Source organism: Hemitrygon akajei, chromosome 22, assembly GCF_048418815.1.
Source record: "Hemitrygon akajei chromosome 22, sHemAka1.3, whole genome shotgun sequence".
NCBI lineage: Eukaryota > Metazoa > Chordata > Chondrichthyes > Myliobatiformes > Dasyatidae > Hemitrygon > Hemitrygon akajei.
The window spans coordinates 58,463,701-58,480,285 of NC_133145.1; the positions used below are offsets into that span (position 1 = coordinate 58,463,701).

The 16,585-nt window shown below is 40.6% G+C and overlaps 1 protein-coding gene and 1 long non-coding RNA gene across 2 annotated transcripts in view; one reads left to right on the plus strand and one right to left on the minus strand.

Annotated features, from left to right (window-relative positions):
* arhgdia (Rho GDP dissociation inhibitor (GDI) alpha) overlaps positions 1-10,870 on the minus strand; it is a 58,129-nt gene extending 47,259 nt beyond the window's left edge. The window contains exon 1 of the mRNA XM_073026357.1: positions 10,744-10,870. The gene's annotated coding sequence lies outside the window, so the exon portion shown is untranslated. The remainder of the gene's footprint in view (positions 1-10,743) is intronic.
* The window catches only part of LOC140714785 (uncharacterized), a 37,853-nt gene continuing 31,885 nt past the window's right edge, over positions 10,618-16,585 (plus strand). The window contains exons 1-3 of the long non-coding RNA XR_012095997.1: positions 10,618-10,910; positions 14,848-15,003; positions 15,119-15,221. This is a non-coding gene — a long non-coding RNA (uncharacterized lncRNA). The remainder of the gene's footprint in view (positions 10,911-14,847; positions 15,004-15,118; positions 15,222-16,585) is intronic.

Below are 16,585 nucleotides of genomic sequence, written 5' to 3' on the forward strand. Positions count from 1 at the left end.
ATCAATAAGGCTGCAGTAGATGTTTTAGCATTATGCATTAACCTCATTGCTCAATTTATTTTTTAAATTACCAATGTCTTTAAATATACTAAGTGACTGAGACTCCACAATCGTCAGGAAGTTTATTCCAAAGATTCACCACCTTTTGTGTGAAAATTTCTTCTCATTTGTGTACTGAATGACTGGTTCATATATTGAGAAAGGAACATCTGCTTCTGGACCCAGCTACAGTGGAAACTACACAGCTATCCCATCAAGTTAAGAATTCTGTACACCTCACACCTATACAAAATCCAATGGGGTTTGCAAATTAAACCTCATATAAAGATAAATTAGTACAATTGATCATGCTAACTAATTAATATGCACCCACATGAAAGGAAGTTCTCAACCAAGTGATTTACTATGCACATTTTACACACTTGTGTTTAGAAAAAAATGGTTAAAATTTTCTAGCTGTGAAGAATATGGTGCCTATAGAAAGATTTGCGCATTTTTTTTGCCCATTAACATCCAGAATATCACGAGGCACCTTACAGCCTAAATTCTAACATTTAGCAAGTGCTATAAATGTTGGCAATTACATAACAGCACTAGATACAAAAATATAAGCAGAAGACATCATAGGTTTGAAGAAGGGATATTGTTTGAAAAACAGAGCCATCTGGATAGAATTTAATCCAGGGAAATGTGGCTAGTTTATCTGCCTGCCGTATTCAACAGAAACTATAAATGCATTGTTGCAAACAGTCCAAAATTACAGTACAGACTTTGGCCAGAGAAGCAAGATTGAAAAAACGTGTATAATAATAAATTTTAAATAAAATCAGCACCAGCTGGGGATAACTGCTCTAATTCTTAAATACAACTGACAGCCAATTTAAATAATATCTGAAGAACAGTGTCAGTGACATACTTCTGATTTAATTAAAATAAACTTTTATATCTGGATTGGATAATCCCCAAAGTAATAAGGAAATGAGCAGGGAAACAACCAATCCACCTTGATCATACATTTAACTGCTGACTCTTCACATATTTTCCAATGACTGATACCAGCAGAAGTTAAAAAACAAATATAAAATACAACTTTTGAATTAGATTACTGAAGTGAATTGATCAACAGATGGTGCTTCAATACAATTTCTAGAACAATACACATCTCATGAAACATTAAGAAGCTCTCATTTAACAATATACTAGCATGCCCAGATGTAGCAGAACTTTGCAGTTTGAAATTCTAAAAAAGTACCAAGTTCAGTAAAAATAATTCTTAATTTCTAACCTTCAGAAATGATATTAGTTAATACAAACCACTTCAGGATTGTGGATCACACATTCAGAAAAAGTTAACGACACTTTACCCTCCTAATGCTCCTTGCTCCACAACTTGTTTCCAGAAACAAGTGAGATCAGAAGCGTTTGCCAGCTCATGCTCTCATTGCTATAAAAGGTGCTGGAACCGGCAAGACTGCAGTCAGTGGATTCTATTTCTCAGCGTTAGGAAATTCTGTCTCTGCATAATACTTCCCCTGAATTAAGATTGTGAAATTTACTGGGGGCTAAACACTATGGCTTAGAAAGTGAGATGAAGTCAGAAAGTGGCCATATTAGAACAAAGATTTGCTATGAATGCCCAAGAATTAATACCCTAGATTATACTTTTGAGAGCAGGAATAAAATCACATTTGCTCATCTAACAACAGTGCAAAACTTTTAGGATCAGATCAATAGATCACGATGGTCACAACTGGAAGTGTATTTTTTTCAAGATACACTATGGTGGAGCAGCTAGTAAGAGTTGCTGCACTCAGCGCCAGAAACCCAGGTTCAATCCTCACCTCAGGTGCCAGCTGGGTGGCGTTTGCGTATTCTCCCTGTGACTGAGTGGGGTTTCCTCTGTGCGCTCCAGTTCTCTCCCACATCCCAAAGGTGTGCAAACTAGCAGTACACTTGGCTACTGTCAATTACCCCTAATATGTATTTGAGGGATAGAATCTCAGTGGTGGGGGGGTTGATGGCTATGTGGATAAAAAATTATTATTGCAGATTATTGCAGGAACAGTGCAAGTAGGTATTTAAGTCAGCATAGGCTCAGTGGCTGAATGACCTATTTCCTTGCTGTACTGTTCAATGTTTCTAAAAATAGTCAACACTGCCCAGTTCCACTCACTTTTGCCAATAAAACTGTCAATGGCTTTATTACTTTTAGATATGATTATTCTATTACATTCTTGACAGGTACCTTTAAATATACTCTCAACAATCTTATCATCTGACAGCTCTGCTACCTGCATTTTACCAAAGTGGCTTTTACTAATGGCTTGACCCCTCCAAAGAAGAAACAGATTGACTGATTGCTGTGCTATTCTAATGCAGTCATATATGTTTAGTTGCAGTTGACAAACTGGGTTTTATACAGTTGAACCTTGTGATTTCAAAATCACTACTTGTAAGTATTAATATGTTTAATAAAAGTAGTTTGAAGACTGATTCTTGGTTGAACCAATGGCTTGATTAAACCTATATATAGTTAACAAGTTATTCTTATTGGGTTGCATAAATTAAAATGGGTCACCTGACGTTTGAAAACTGCTGCTCTAGTCCACATTGGGCTCTATCCTTTCACAAACAAACCTGCCTGCAGAACTACATTAGCTTTAGTTAAACAATTCCTCCATTTTATAAAGCTTAAAATCTGATTTCAAGTCCAGTTGTTGCTTCATTCCTTCCTCTTTTTGATAAGGGGAAACACAAGTGCACAAGGAACTTGGGGTAACATATTAGCCCCAATTTGTTGACAGACAGGACACAATGTAGGAATACACAAGTTTCTATCCGGGCAGCATTAGTGTCATAATGGTCAGTGCTTGGGCTGTAGCTATTTCAATATGATTTGAATGAGGGAGCAGTAAAAGATCAGACAAGGCTGGGAGGTGGGGGAAATAAGAGCAGCAACAAGATAGAAAAGCTGGAATGTGCTTTAAACAAATTTGTTTAATGTCGATAAACACGAGATCAGTTTGGTTCTAACAAAGAAAGAGATTATTGTCTGAACAGTGACAGATTAGGAAATGGGACGGTGCGGCAACTCACTCTGTGCTTGTACATTAATCACTGGAAGTGAGCCTTCAGAGGCAGCAGACAGTTAGGAAGTATCCTGAAGAAGGGTCTTGGCCTGGAACGTCAACTGTTTATTCATTTCCATAGATGCCGCCTGACCTGCTGAGTTCCTCCAGCATTTTGTGCGTCTTAGTTCGGAAGTACACTTGGCTCCAGTGCAGGAGGACAAGACAGAAGCAAGGATGTCTTGTTTCAGATGTATAGGACCAGAGGGAGACCCATTTGCAGTTTTATCTTAATTGCCTGAAGAAAGATGCTGTGAAGAGATTACAATGAAAGAAGACTGGAATAGCAAAATTGGGTTACAAAGAGAGACTGGCCACATTTGTTGGGAGTACAAAAGAGTGAAAATGGACCCCAGAAAAAATTACCCACAAAAATTATAACAGAACTGTGCAGACTAAATACAAGGAGGGTCTTCCTACAGATGGAGAGTCCAACTAGGGGGACACAGCCTTAGGACAGGTTGGGGAAATGTGCCATTTTGAACAAGAATTTGAAAAAATTTCTTCAGCCAGAAGGTAACAAACATGTGGAGTTTTCTGTTAGTAAAGGCAGTAAGGGCCCAGTAGTTAAATGAATTTAAGGAGTTAAGCACATTTCTTCATGCCAAAGGGTCAAGGGAAATGGAGTAAAGAAAGGAATAGGGTACTGAAGTGAATGATCAGTCATGATCATGGTGAGTGGTAGAGGTGAATGGCTTACTTCTGCTATTTTAATGTCTCCCTAATCTCCTCCAAATCTGAACCATTTACACATTTCAATGCAGGCACACAACAATCTCTAAATTTAGCCAACTTTTTACTGCTAAATATGCCTTCAAGTACTGAGATTCAAGTCCTAGAATTCTCCTTCAACCCTTTAACATGAGGTTCCCAAACTTTTATGCCATGGACTCCTACCATTAACCGAGGGGTCTATGGACCCCAGGTTGGGAACCCCTACTTTAACATCTTCTTTCTTTGATGAAACTCTAAACCTTGCTTAATAAACCTTTCAAACCTTGGACAGATATCAACATTGTTTTAAACCAACATAATATCTAGGCATGTTTTGTTATGTTGAAAGTGCTGCCTAAAGCCTATTTTTCCCCTATAGCTACTAACTACTTATTCTCCATCTGGACTGACTATTTGAACCCTGGGAGATGCTGGCAGCCGACAGCAGAATAGACTGAAAGAAATTCTTTGTAAGATTGGCAAAAAGAGGTGCAATCTAAAAAAAATGTCACAGTATAAAACTCAAGACGTTCTTAGGAAACAAACTATATTCTACTTAATTAGAATAACTTGCAGATATCAAACTGTAATGAATTCCAGTAAAATGATGGTGTCCAGATAGTCAAACAAAACCTAGTTTGTTACATAAAACTCCGTTCCAGCCCATTGCCTCTCAGATTCAAGCTGTTTCTCCATCTTTTTCACTGACATTTCATTTCTCTGGACTGTGAATAAGTGGCAACAAGTGACAATCACTGAACTGGCACCCACTTCCAGTTTTCAACTATTCCTTCCAACTTGTCTCAATTGCTGTGTAACTCAGTAACTGTAAAAGTGAAAAAATAAGGGGAAACAGTCTTTTAAAAAAAACACAATGTTTGAAATTAACCAGTTAATGTGGAAAATAGTTTAGGAGGGCAAAGGATTTAAGTTAAAAATGCGAAATAAAAGGGAAAAAAACAGTTGATGTGATACAAATGGCTTCAATCCAAAAGAGTTTCAATTGCTGAATATGAATAGTGCTTCTGTTGACTACATCTTTGAATTAGACAATTACGGCTAGCAAGTACAACACAAAGCCAACTTAAGCACTTCTAATGCAATTCAGCATACCACAAAATATTATAAAAAATTGTTCAAATGTACAGTAGACATAATAAATCCTTAATAAAAAAGTGTAATTCTTAATTAATCTTATTCACTGCTGTGCAAAGATTTGTTATAGTATTCATCGGACTGTAACGTGGATACAAGACCCGGTGTTCATTTTATTTAGTAGCTCACTGTTAGTTACAGTATAGCAGCAAGAACACTTTTGATCAATGATGTAGTTACAAAAAGTAATTTCCCTGGCAACATTTTTCCACTTGAAACCAAAACAGATCCGCTACTCCATCAAAACTGCAATCAAAAGACTAAACTGAATAATGATGCAATCACTAAAAAATGTTACAGAAGTGTCAACATTTTTAAAGTTTTAAAAAGCTGATGCAAGTGTGAGGTGACAGATGGATCCATGCAAGCACACGAGAAACACTGCATACCAAGCAGATAATTACACATTTATGAAACTAGCTTATAAAAGCCGGCAAGGAGTTCCACCATATTAAACAAAAGATCAGCCTTGCTTCATTTGACCAAATGCTTCCTGCATTAGACTGCTCATTTTAATTATAGAATCAGTGTACACAAATCTTCATTTCCAAAACATTTTATCTAAGGTACCTTACAGTAACAGTTTCAGGTTACAGCCACAACAATAAGCATTTCTTTGACTTCAATGTCAACTCTGTAGTCATCAACTTCAATGATGGACACAATTTAAATATTGTTATTACATCTGGCTCCAGTTCAAACAAACCTTTATATATACACATAAGTGTATTGCTAAGGATTCATCATAAAATGCCAACAAATGGCAGCACTAAATGTTGAACGATACTACTGAAACTGTGGTTTCAGTGGTAAAAAAAACTAAGTTTTATAGAAGATTGTCACCTAATGAGTGATGAGTCCCATCATTTGCAGTGGGTCATCTGGAAGATCTTTATCCTCACTTTCAACATTCAAAGGACTATTTCTGTGACCTCCAACAGGATTGCACTAGCGGACATTTTCCTCTCCTTTCTCAGACTATTCCCTCCACATCTACCTGGCCCCTCTTTCGACTTAATCAACTACCTCTCCCCCTCCCCAGCCTGTTCACTTCTGCAGGCATCAACAGGAATGTAACCCCTGCTTCCCTTTCCACCACACAGAGAGCCAAATAATACCAGCAGATGAAATGATCAATTTGCACTTCTGCCAATTTAGTGTACTGCATTTATTGTTCATGATGTGGTCTCCTCTACGCAGAACACAAATACAAAAAAAACCTCTCTAGCAGTCAAGCATCTAGTCCCGTCACTTTAATTTTCCCCTCTGAACCCATTTGTCACCTCCTGACCTCCTACTTTGCACCAATGGTCCCAAAATAAACCGTTGTATGGCACTTTGAAGCCGTCAGGACTTAATGAAATTAATAATTTCAGGTAACCACTCCTTTTTCTTTCCCCTCCACAGATGTGGCTATACCTTCCTGTTTCAATTTGTCTCTTTTTTTTGTTCTCAAACTGTCAAGTCTTCAAATCTGCTATTACCTTGATATCTTTAATCTGTACATCATTCTGCACCCTTCCTCTCTCTGCAACTTAATGTGCTTGTGTTCTGACTTTTCCAGACTGTGACATCCCAGTCCCCTTCTCCTTTCTTTGTTTGGCCCACATATTCATTTCAACATTGTTTTGCAGATTACCCATATCTGCAGTTTTTCCTCTATTTCAGTTTAAACAATATTTCTTTGTCAGTCATCCTTCTCCCATTCATACTGCTGATAGCAGTTTTCAATCTAATGAATAATTAGCATGAAAATTATTCAAACTAAAAACACAATGTATAGTAGCTGCCACAGCACCATTTAATAGAATACCACAGGCCGCATCATCTTGACATCTCACTTCCTTGTGCTGTGCTCGGAGCCCATACCAGCTGAAACTGGTTCCCCACTTGTCACATTTGAAAGCACTAATTTATCCGCATTGTTTCATTATTATTCAACCATCCATTAATCTGACACTTTAGAAAATTGGGGTCTAATTAGTTTTCCATGAAAATTTTAAATGTGGACCTTGCCTTCAAAGGGGACAAATGGAGCAAAGACTACCAGAACAATAGGTGAAGATACACAGTGTAGTAAGATGCATTTGATAATACCTTTGTCTGCAATTTTTTTTACAAATATGGCAATGGTAGAAAATTACAAAATGCACATGCAAATTGAGAAATTAATTACAAAACAAATTTAGCTTTATTCAGAGCATAACTTCAAAAAACATTTTAATGGACAACCACAATTTCAAGTTCAATAAAGCAGAGCAGAAAATGCTGCAGACAGTAATCACTTTTACAAAACCATGTTCTCAGCTCAAAGCTGGAAGTTGGATATCCTCCCTCCATTGGAAGAAAAGGAAATAGCTGGGGACACTGCAGATCACAAAAATTAAAGGGAAGCATTATCAACGGAGTTGCTTTATCATTTAATGTATCAGTGCAATCTACTTCCCCTCTTCATTCAAATGGGGGAATTATGACAAACCATGCGAGCTAACATTTTAATAGCAGACAGCTTGAAGGATTAATTATATGCCACATTTTCTAAGCTGAAGTCAAGAGTTATGAAGAACAGATACAGGCCATCCACTCCCACCCATCACAAACTCATTTAATTCTCCCCACATCCCCATTAACTCTCCCCCGATTCCACCACTTGCCTACACAACAGGGAGATTTTACAACAGCCAATTAACCTACCAATCTGCACATCTTTGGCATATGCAAAAAAACCCAGAAGAACCCAAAAGAAACACGGTCACAGTAGGAATGTACAAACTCCACATACAGAACCCAAGTCTCTGGAGCAGCATCAGAATCAGGTTTAATATTACTGGCTTATGTTGTGAAATTTGTTGCCTTTGCTGAAGCAGTACAATGCAATACATTTAAGACAGTCCAGGCGACCTGGGTTCAATTGTTGCTGCTGCCTGTAAGGAGTTTGTACGTTCTTCCCTTGACCACATAGCTTTTCCTCCCACAGTCCAAAATGTACCAACTGGTAGGTTAATTTATAATTGTAAGTTGTCCCGTGATTAGGCTAGGATGATATCTGGGGATTGCTGGGAGGCGCGGCATGAAGGGTCAGAAGGGCCTGTTCCGTGCTGTATCTCGATAAATAAATATAATAAATTAATTAAGCAGTGCAAAAATAGAAATTAAAAAGCAGTGACATAGTGTTCATGGGTTCACTTTCCATTCGAAAATCTGATGGCAGAGGGGAAGAAGGCGTTCCTGAATCATTGAGTGTCTCTCTTCAGGCCTCTGTACCTTTATGAGATGAGCCACTGTATTGCCCAATTGTTTTAAATTTCTCTGCCCTTAAATATAACACTAATTCAGTAAAGGAAATATTGGATGAAATGCATGACAGTACATTCCTAGAAATAAAAGGCAAAATCAAAAGTAATTCAGATTTTATAGTAAAATTCATTAGGTTTTCAAATTTAAAAAGTTATTTTCACCATTTGCTATCTCAGTCTGAAACATATTCATTACATAAGCCAAAAAAAACATTGTTTCCTCGTGTGCTTTCATGACCCAACACATTTTATATATTGTACCTGATTACTAAAAGTTACTTGTATCATTCCCCAGTTAAGAATTCACAAGTTAAAAGCAGGGGAAAGAAATGGGTCACATTTGGCAGTTTAAAAATAAGTGGCATAGGAACTTGGCAAAATATTAGTGTTTACTTATACTCATGACATTTATTGCTTTCTAAAGCTGTTATTCACATTAACTGCAAGCCAAAAGTGTACAATTTGACACAGCATACACTTCCTGTTTTTCACTTCCCCTTGGTCTCTCTTGCTTGCAGCAAGGCAGCATGCAGGCAGAAAATGCATTTGCTCATTTCCAAACCGAGAGTTTGAAAAAAATCTAAATGCCTCAGACAAGCATTAATAGTTGCTTGAGCCCAGAATACTTTTCAGGGAAACACATTTGAAAAATTGTACCACCCTATTAGGGAAAGTCAGAGGAAATTATTTGGTATTGTCAGACAATGGGCTAAATAGTTTCATGCTCAAATGCCGTAGCATCCAATTTAGTGTGTTCTGAGGCTGGGGGTGGAAGCCATGTAGCATCCATGCAAGGGTCACCAGACTCAGAAAGTTACTTTCCCCAAGCAGTAAGGCTGATCAGCACCTCCACCACTTTATCATTTCCTGTCAAAGTCACACCTGTGCCTTGTGTCACTTTAAGAACATACAATCAATGTACATAATCTATGTATTTATATTTATTGTGTATTATTTCATTATTGTGTACTTCATCTTACATTTTTTTGGTGCTGCGTGGGATCCGGAGTAACAATTATTCCGTTCTCCTTTACACTTGTGTACTGGAAATACCATTAAACAATCTTGTCTGGTCTTGTGAAGAATTAAATACTGAGCCAATGCATTATGTCCTGATATAAGGTAATCAGATTAATTGCGAGAATTCTACGTAATACAGCAGCGTTTGCACTAGTTTGACGTAAAATAAGAAAGTCAATTTAACCTGTATGCAAATAATGTCAAAAAATATGCACGATCAACATGGCCGGTCACTTAATTTGCCGCAATCTGCAATTTTTACCTGCTTTAGCAGCCAAAGAAATATTGTACAATAGGAGTCTAATGTCGAATGTAATTTATTAAGTGGGGCTTCTGTACTGAAGAGCACATTTTTTGTCCTCGTGATATCAATCGATGAAGCTTATGCAAAGGAAACTTCCTAGCAAAGACCAACGATGCGATTTTAAAAAAAACATAAACGACTAATCGCCGCCATTAAAATGAAAATCTCACTTCCTGGTCGCCGTAAAAGCTGCATCGGGCGCCAAGACACCGCCCTACCCGAAGAAAGAACTAGCGACGGACACAGGAAACGGGCCATACATGTTTCTTTCACGTGTAGGTTAAAAAATGCACAAAAGATCCAAATAATTAACTGCACGACTGCTACTTAATTTAAAACTGCCAACTGAATCAGTGTTTAATAATACAGCTCAGGTAGTAATACCCCAAGGGTTGCTACAGATCTTACTTATTAACCTTAGAACGGTTATTACACATTATAGTTTTTTTCCAAAATTGCAAACCAGGAAGTGAGTCGCCTTAATTCTGGTTAATTAAAATCGGTTATAAAGATAGCTTTTAGATACTGCGCAGATCTTACTAAAATACTTCCACACCTCCGCCCAACCATTTACTCCCACTAGAGCGGATTGTGTCCTGACTTCCGTACTTTTACAAATGTGAAGAAGCCCCAGTCTGCGAGAACCGAAGGAGTCCTGCGCGCTCCGGGTGGGACTACCGAAGGGACTCGGGATGCCGAAGGAGTCCCGCGCGCTCCGGGTGGGACTACCGAAGGGACTCGGGATGCCGAAGGAGCCCTGCGCGCTCCGGGTGGGACTACCGAAGGGACTCGGGATGCCGAAGGAGCCCTGCGCGCTCCGGGTGGGACTACCGAAGGGACTCGGGATGCCGAAGGAGTCCTGCGCGCTCCAGCCTTGGACTACCGAAGGGACTCGGGAAGCCGAAGGAACCAGAACGCGCTCCAGGTTGGACAGCCGAAGAGACTCGGGATGGTGAAGGAACCAGAACGCGCTCTCTTCCACCCCTCCCCCACTCATCAACGGTCTCCTCACCTCTGCTACCTCTACTAACATGCCGGCGGTGCCCTCACCCCTCACAAACAAAGTGGCGCCAGAGCAAAAAGCCCAGTGCCCCCACATCCCCAACCGCCGCTTTGCTTTCTTTACCGTGCTCAATTAGAAACGCCCGTAAAGCCTCAGGCTAGAAAAGCCGGTCGACCTCACCAGCGCTACACCGACAGTCGAATGAGCGGAGCGAGCGGTGGGGAGGGGAGGAGCTGCCGCTTCCGGTGGGGACGGGACTTCCGCTCCCACCATGGAGGAACGGGAGGGAGGTATCCATTCAGCTTTGGTTGTGGTAGAGGCCGTTCTGCCGGTAGTCGAGGGCGAGTTGGGCTTGGGGATTGGGTCAGATTGCGGCAACAGAGTCGAGGCGACAAGTTCAGGCACCGGCGTGGGCAGGATTGGGGTGGGGTGGGGGGGGGGGGATTACATTCGGTTCCTGAAGCAACCCGCACAACGATCACTTTGCACTAAATTAGGATTTTTTTGTTCTAATGGTCTTTTTCCCTGTAAAAATCGAGCATATTTTATGTTTCAGTATTTCTTGTGAACGCAGCTATGTGCCCCTAATGCTGCTTCAAGGAGATTTTTTTTCATTGAACCTGTGCACCTCCTATTTATCTCTCTTTCATGGAATCTGGAAGTTTCTATGACTCCATCACCATCTTTAATGACCATGCTTGATACCTCTTTGGTGGAAATGGTTGTTTCATACGCTTTAAAAAAAACAACTTCCTGCTTAGATTATTGCAACAGATAAACTGTAAAGAGAACTGGTTATTTGAACTTTGTAATCAAGTCATTGACCTAAGTTGAGATGTTCTGTGGGCAGGAGAACCGGAAACACATTCCTTCGGAATGTTTACGGTGATTGGCATTCGTTTATTGTCGAGAAAGTCGGGTACGGCCCAAATTGAGGTGGCAGGGCTCGGGTCCAAGAGCGATGAACTCTGCGAGGTTTACTCGTCTCTGCGCTGAACAGAGGCTGTGACCTGCAACTTCTGGGCTCCTGCAGCAATGACTGGTTTAACGGCCGTGAGCTCACTTTCATGGAACTTTAGTTCGGAATTCAATGGAGCTGCAGAGAGTTATGCTAACTACTAGACTACCGCGCCATCCTTTATACTTCTGATGGGCTCAAAGGCCTCTTCGTTCTAATTATGTGCTACTGTAGATCGATTGATGTCATTGAATTTTGTGAGTCATTAACACATTTAGGGTATGGAAAATATTAGGGAAGTGTTTTAGATTGCAAGACATGGGAGCAGAATTGGGCCATTCAGCCCATCAAGTCTGCTCTCCCATTTCATCATGCTGATCCAATTTGTGCTTTCTCAGCCCCAATCTTGTATCCATGTAATGTAAAAAGAGTCGGTCCCAACACAGACCCCTGTGGAACACCACTAGTCACTGGCAGCCAACCAGAAAAGGCTCCCTTTATTCTCACTCTTTGCCTCCTGCCAATCAGCCACTGCTTTATCCATGCTAGGATCTTTCCTGCAATACCATGGGCTCATAGATTGTTAAGCAGCCTCATGTGTGGCACCTTGTCAAAGGCCTTCTGAAAATCCACAACTTCAGGTGATGTTATTTCTCTGAAGAATTCCAACAGATTTGTCAGGCAAGATTTTTCCTTGAGGAGCCATGCTGAATACGGCCTATTTTATTTCGTGCCTCCAAGTACCCTGAGACCTCATCCTTAATAATCGACTCCCAATATCTTCCTAACCACTGGTGTCAGACTAACTGGACTATGGTTTCCTTTCTTCTGCCTCTCTCCTTGAAGTGTGAAGTGATATTAACAATTTTCCAGTCTTCCAGAATCTAGTGATTCTTGAAAGACCATTACTAATGCCTCCATGATCTTTTCAGCCAGCTCTTTCAGAACTTTGAGGCATGCACCATTGGATCCAGGAGGCTTGCCTACCTTCAGACCTTTCAGTTTCCCAAGTGCCTTCTTTCTGTTTATGGTAATTTCACACACTTCAGGACCCCTGACACCTGGAACTTCCACCAAACTGCTAGCGTCTTCCACTGTGAAGACTGATGCAAAATACTTGATCAGTTTGTCTGCCATTTCCTTGTTTTCCCCAATACTACCTCTCCAGCACTGTTTTCCAGCGATCCGATATCCATTCTCACCTCTCTTTACACTTTATGTATCTGAAGGAATTTTTGGTATTCTCTTTACTGCTGTTGGTTAGCTTACTTTCGTATTCCATCTTTACCTTAATGACTTTTTAGTTGTCATCTGTTGCTTTTTAAAATCTTCCCAATCCTCTTTGTTGTTCAGTCGTTGTGTACGACTCTTCGTGACCTCATAGACCATAGTTTTTTTGTGGTGAGATACGGAAGTAGATTGCCAGGCCTTTCTTCCACTGCTGCTGCCCAGATTGAGACCCTGCTGGTTTGAACTCAGGAGCATCTACCTTGAAGCCCAGTACTGATGCCACTACACCACCAGCGGCCCTCCGAATCCTCTAACTTCCCATTAATCTTTGATCTATTGTATCCCCTCTCTTTGGCTTTTATGTTGGCTTTGACTTCTCTTGGTAGTCATGGTTATGTCATCTTTTCTTGGGATACTTCATCCTCTTTGGGATGTATATATTCTGTGCCTTCCAAATTCCTTCCGGAAATTTCAGCCACTGCTGCTCTGTCATCTTCCCTGCCAGTGTTCTTTTCCAATCAATTTTAGCCATCTCCTCTCTTGTGTCTGTAATTCCCTTTACTGCCTTTACTATTGTCACATGTACAAAGGTACCATGAAAAACTTTATTTTTGCATGCCATCCATACAGAATACTCTGTTATAACAGCAGATTTACACAGTGAAAAGGAAAACAAGAACAGAGTGCAGAGTAAAGTGTTTATGCATTTATAAAAGCTAAAAATTGCATCAGATGCTAAGACATGAGGAAATCTGCAGATGCTGGAAATTCAACCAACACACACAAAATGCTGGTGGAACACAGCGGGCCAGGCAGCATCTATAGGGAGAAGCACTGTCGATGTCTCGGGCCGAGTCCTGACGAAGGGTCTCGGCACGGAACGTTGACAGTGCTTCTTCCTATAGATGCTGCTTGGCCTGCTGCGTTCCACCAGCATCTTGTGTGTGTTATCAGATGCTAAGAATTGGCTAAACCCTAATCATTACAGTTTATCAACACTATAACCACATTGATCACTTTGCACTAAAACGGACTTTGTAAGAGTTGTTGAATAATTTATGTTTGTTTTTCTCGAGAATGCTGCTTATGTGATACAACCACACGTAATTTTTTTCATTGCACCTGTGCATACATGTTTCAAAGTTACATTTAATGTCAGAGAAATGTATACAATACACATCCTGTAATTCTTTTTCTTCGTAACCATCCACGACAACAGAGCAGTGCCCCAAAGAATGAATGACAGTTCAATGTTAGAACCCCAAAGCCCCCCTGCTCCCTGCTCTCAAGCATAAGCAGCAGCAAAGCAATGATACCCCCTCCTCCACCAGCAAAAAAAAACATCGGCACCCCCCACCGCTACTCAAGTGTGCAGCAAAGTACCAATAAAGACACAGACTTGGGGTACCCCAACGTCAACTCGTTCACCCACTAATTTGACATATCACAGGCTCTCTCTCTCCCTAATAAGGGAAAAAAAGATGTCCCCAGTCCCAAGAGGGGAGACATGACAATCAACTCACTGATTTATGGTGTTAAAAGTCTGTTGAGTTGCTTTATCTGAGCTCTGTGGCCAAAGAACCCAGGTCTCTGGGAACACAGCCAGCAGCCAGCTTGCTGCTTTCAATCTTCCATGTACTCCCATGACACACCAGACTGCAGCACTGACTTCAAGTCCACTGGCCTCTAGAGACACAAAATCCAGAAGATCTGAAGGCAAGCCAATCTTCTAGGCCACGTCCTTGGTCTATCAAATAGCGGCCAGTCATGAGAGCCTGAGAGCGGGTCCCATTCCCACAAAGAACTGAGTCAGTGTGTAACTCCAGTTCAGGGTCTTCAAAAGAACCCTTAAAGGGAAAAAGAGAGATATTAAAGATAGAAATTGAGCTGTTTCTGAAGGTGCAAGCAAAGGAGTCACTGTTAGGAGATGATATAGAGGAATCAAAGTCAGAAAAACTCGACTTTGAACCAGTTAAAATAATTGAAAATAACTTAAATGATCGCAGTTTAACTGCTTACATTTCTATTTATTGGAATAGGTACAGGGCGGCACAAAGTTTAATCCGCAGTGAGTAGATTTCCTCCGTCTGAGAGATTGTGCATTGTTCCAACCCTGTGGGACTCAGCAGCGCAATGTGCTACTGCTGACTTGGACCAATGCCGTCTGAAACTGGGGCCTCTGCGGGGAATCCAGGGTAAGTCCAGATATTAATGCTGTGGTTAGGACAAAAGGTGTGCCTCAGAATATGTGGTCATTGTTATCTGTGGGAGCTTGCTGAGACGTTGGCTGAAATATGTCCCATTATACAGGTATACTTACCATAAGGCACGGAGCTGAACTCAGTGATAGCAAGATAAAGCACCAATAGAACACAGAATGAAGTGTAACAGCCACAGATAAAATGCAGTGCAGGTAAGAAATAAGGTGTGAAATCATGATGAGGTAGACTGTGAGATCAAAAGCCCAATTTATCATACTATGAACTATTTAACGGTCTTTTAATGATGATGTAGAAGCTGTCCTTGAGCCTGGTGGTACATATTTTCAGGCTTTTGTATCTTCTGCCTAATGGGAGGAAGGAAGAGGGAATGTCTTGAGTTGGTGGGGGGGAGGGGTATCTTTGGTTATGCTGCTTGAGAAGTGTAGACAGGGTCCATACAGAGGAGGCTGGATTTTCTGATGTGCTGGGCTGTGTTCACCGCTCTCTGCAGTTACTATTGATGAGGCTACTCCTTGTGAATCGAAGAAAGGCTTTGTGTACAAACCAATGTACAACATTTATTTCACTTTAGCTGCAAATGACGATTTCATTGCAAGCCTCTATCATTTCCTACACCTGCTTCTTCACTCACGTCATAAAGAGATACTGCACGGAAGCAGGTCCTTTAGCCCACTGAGTCCGTGCTGACCACCAGCCGCCCATTAACACTAATCCTGCAGATATTTTACTCTCCTCCCATTCCAGTCTATCACTCACCTACACACTAGGGGCAACTTATAGCAGCCATTTAACCCAACAGCCAACTAATCTTTGGGATATAACAGGAATGTGAAATGCCCTGAGAAAATCCACGTGGTTATGGGCTGAATGTGCAAACCCCACACAGACTGGACCGGAGTTCAGGAGTGAGCCTGGTGCTGTAAAGCAGTGGCTCTGGGCTGCATGATAATTTTATGTGAGATTAAACTGCAACATCGGTTCATACATAGATAGAGCAATTTACTACAGGAAATTATACAGCAATAATTGTAGAATTCTCAAACTTATTTTCATTTCACTGTTTCTGTGTCCTGCAGTTTCACAACCTTTGAGATATCTGCCCTCCCTCTATTCTAGACTTCATGAGTTCCCCATATACACCACTTGGTCCAAGTACGGCTAATATCAGTTTTTGTGATATTATGTTAGAAGCAAACATTTGCTGAACAGCCAACTTCCATGGCTATACCAGTGACGCCCAAATCCCAAAAAGGGAATGAATTCAAAGCAAATTAATTGTTTATAAGAATTCAATAATCTGTACATTCAGAGATCGGGTTAGAAGTTCAGGCCTGTCTTTGAGAAGTGACTGTGATTCATACAGTGAAATGGAAGTCCCTGTATGGCCATGCAAATAGCCACCTGTGGTATATGATCTGACGGTAGCTATTTATATCATTTCTTGTTCCAGAATTGCAGAGTAATGCACGTTAATGATTTTGACTAACTGGTATATCAAAAATATGTTTTCTCAGATATACACTGAGAGGCCACTTTATTAGGTACAGGATGGAAC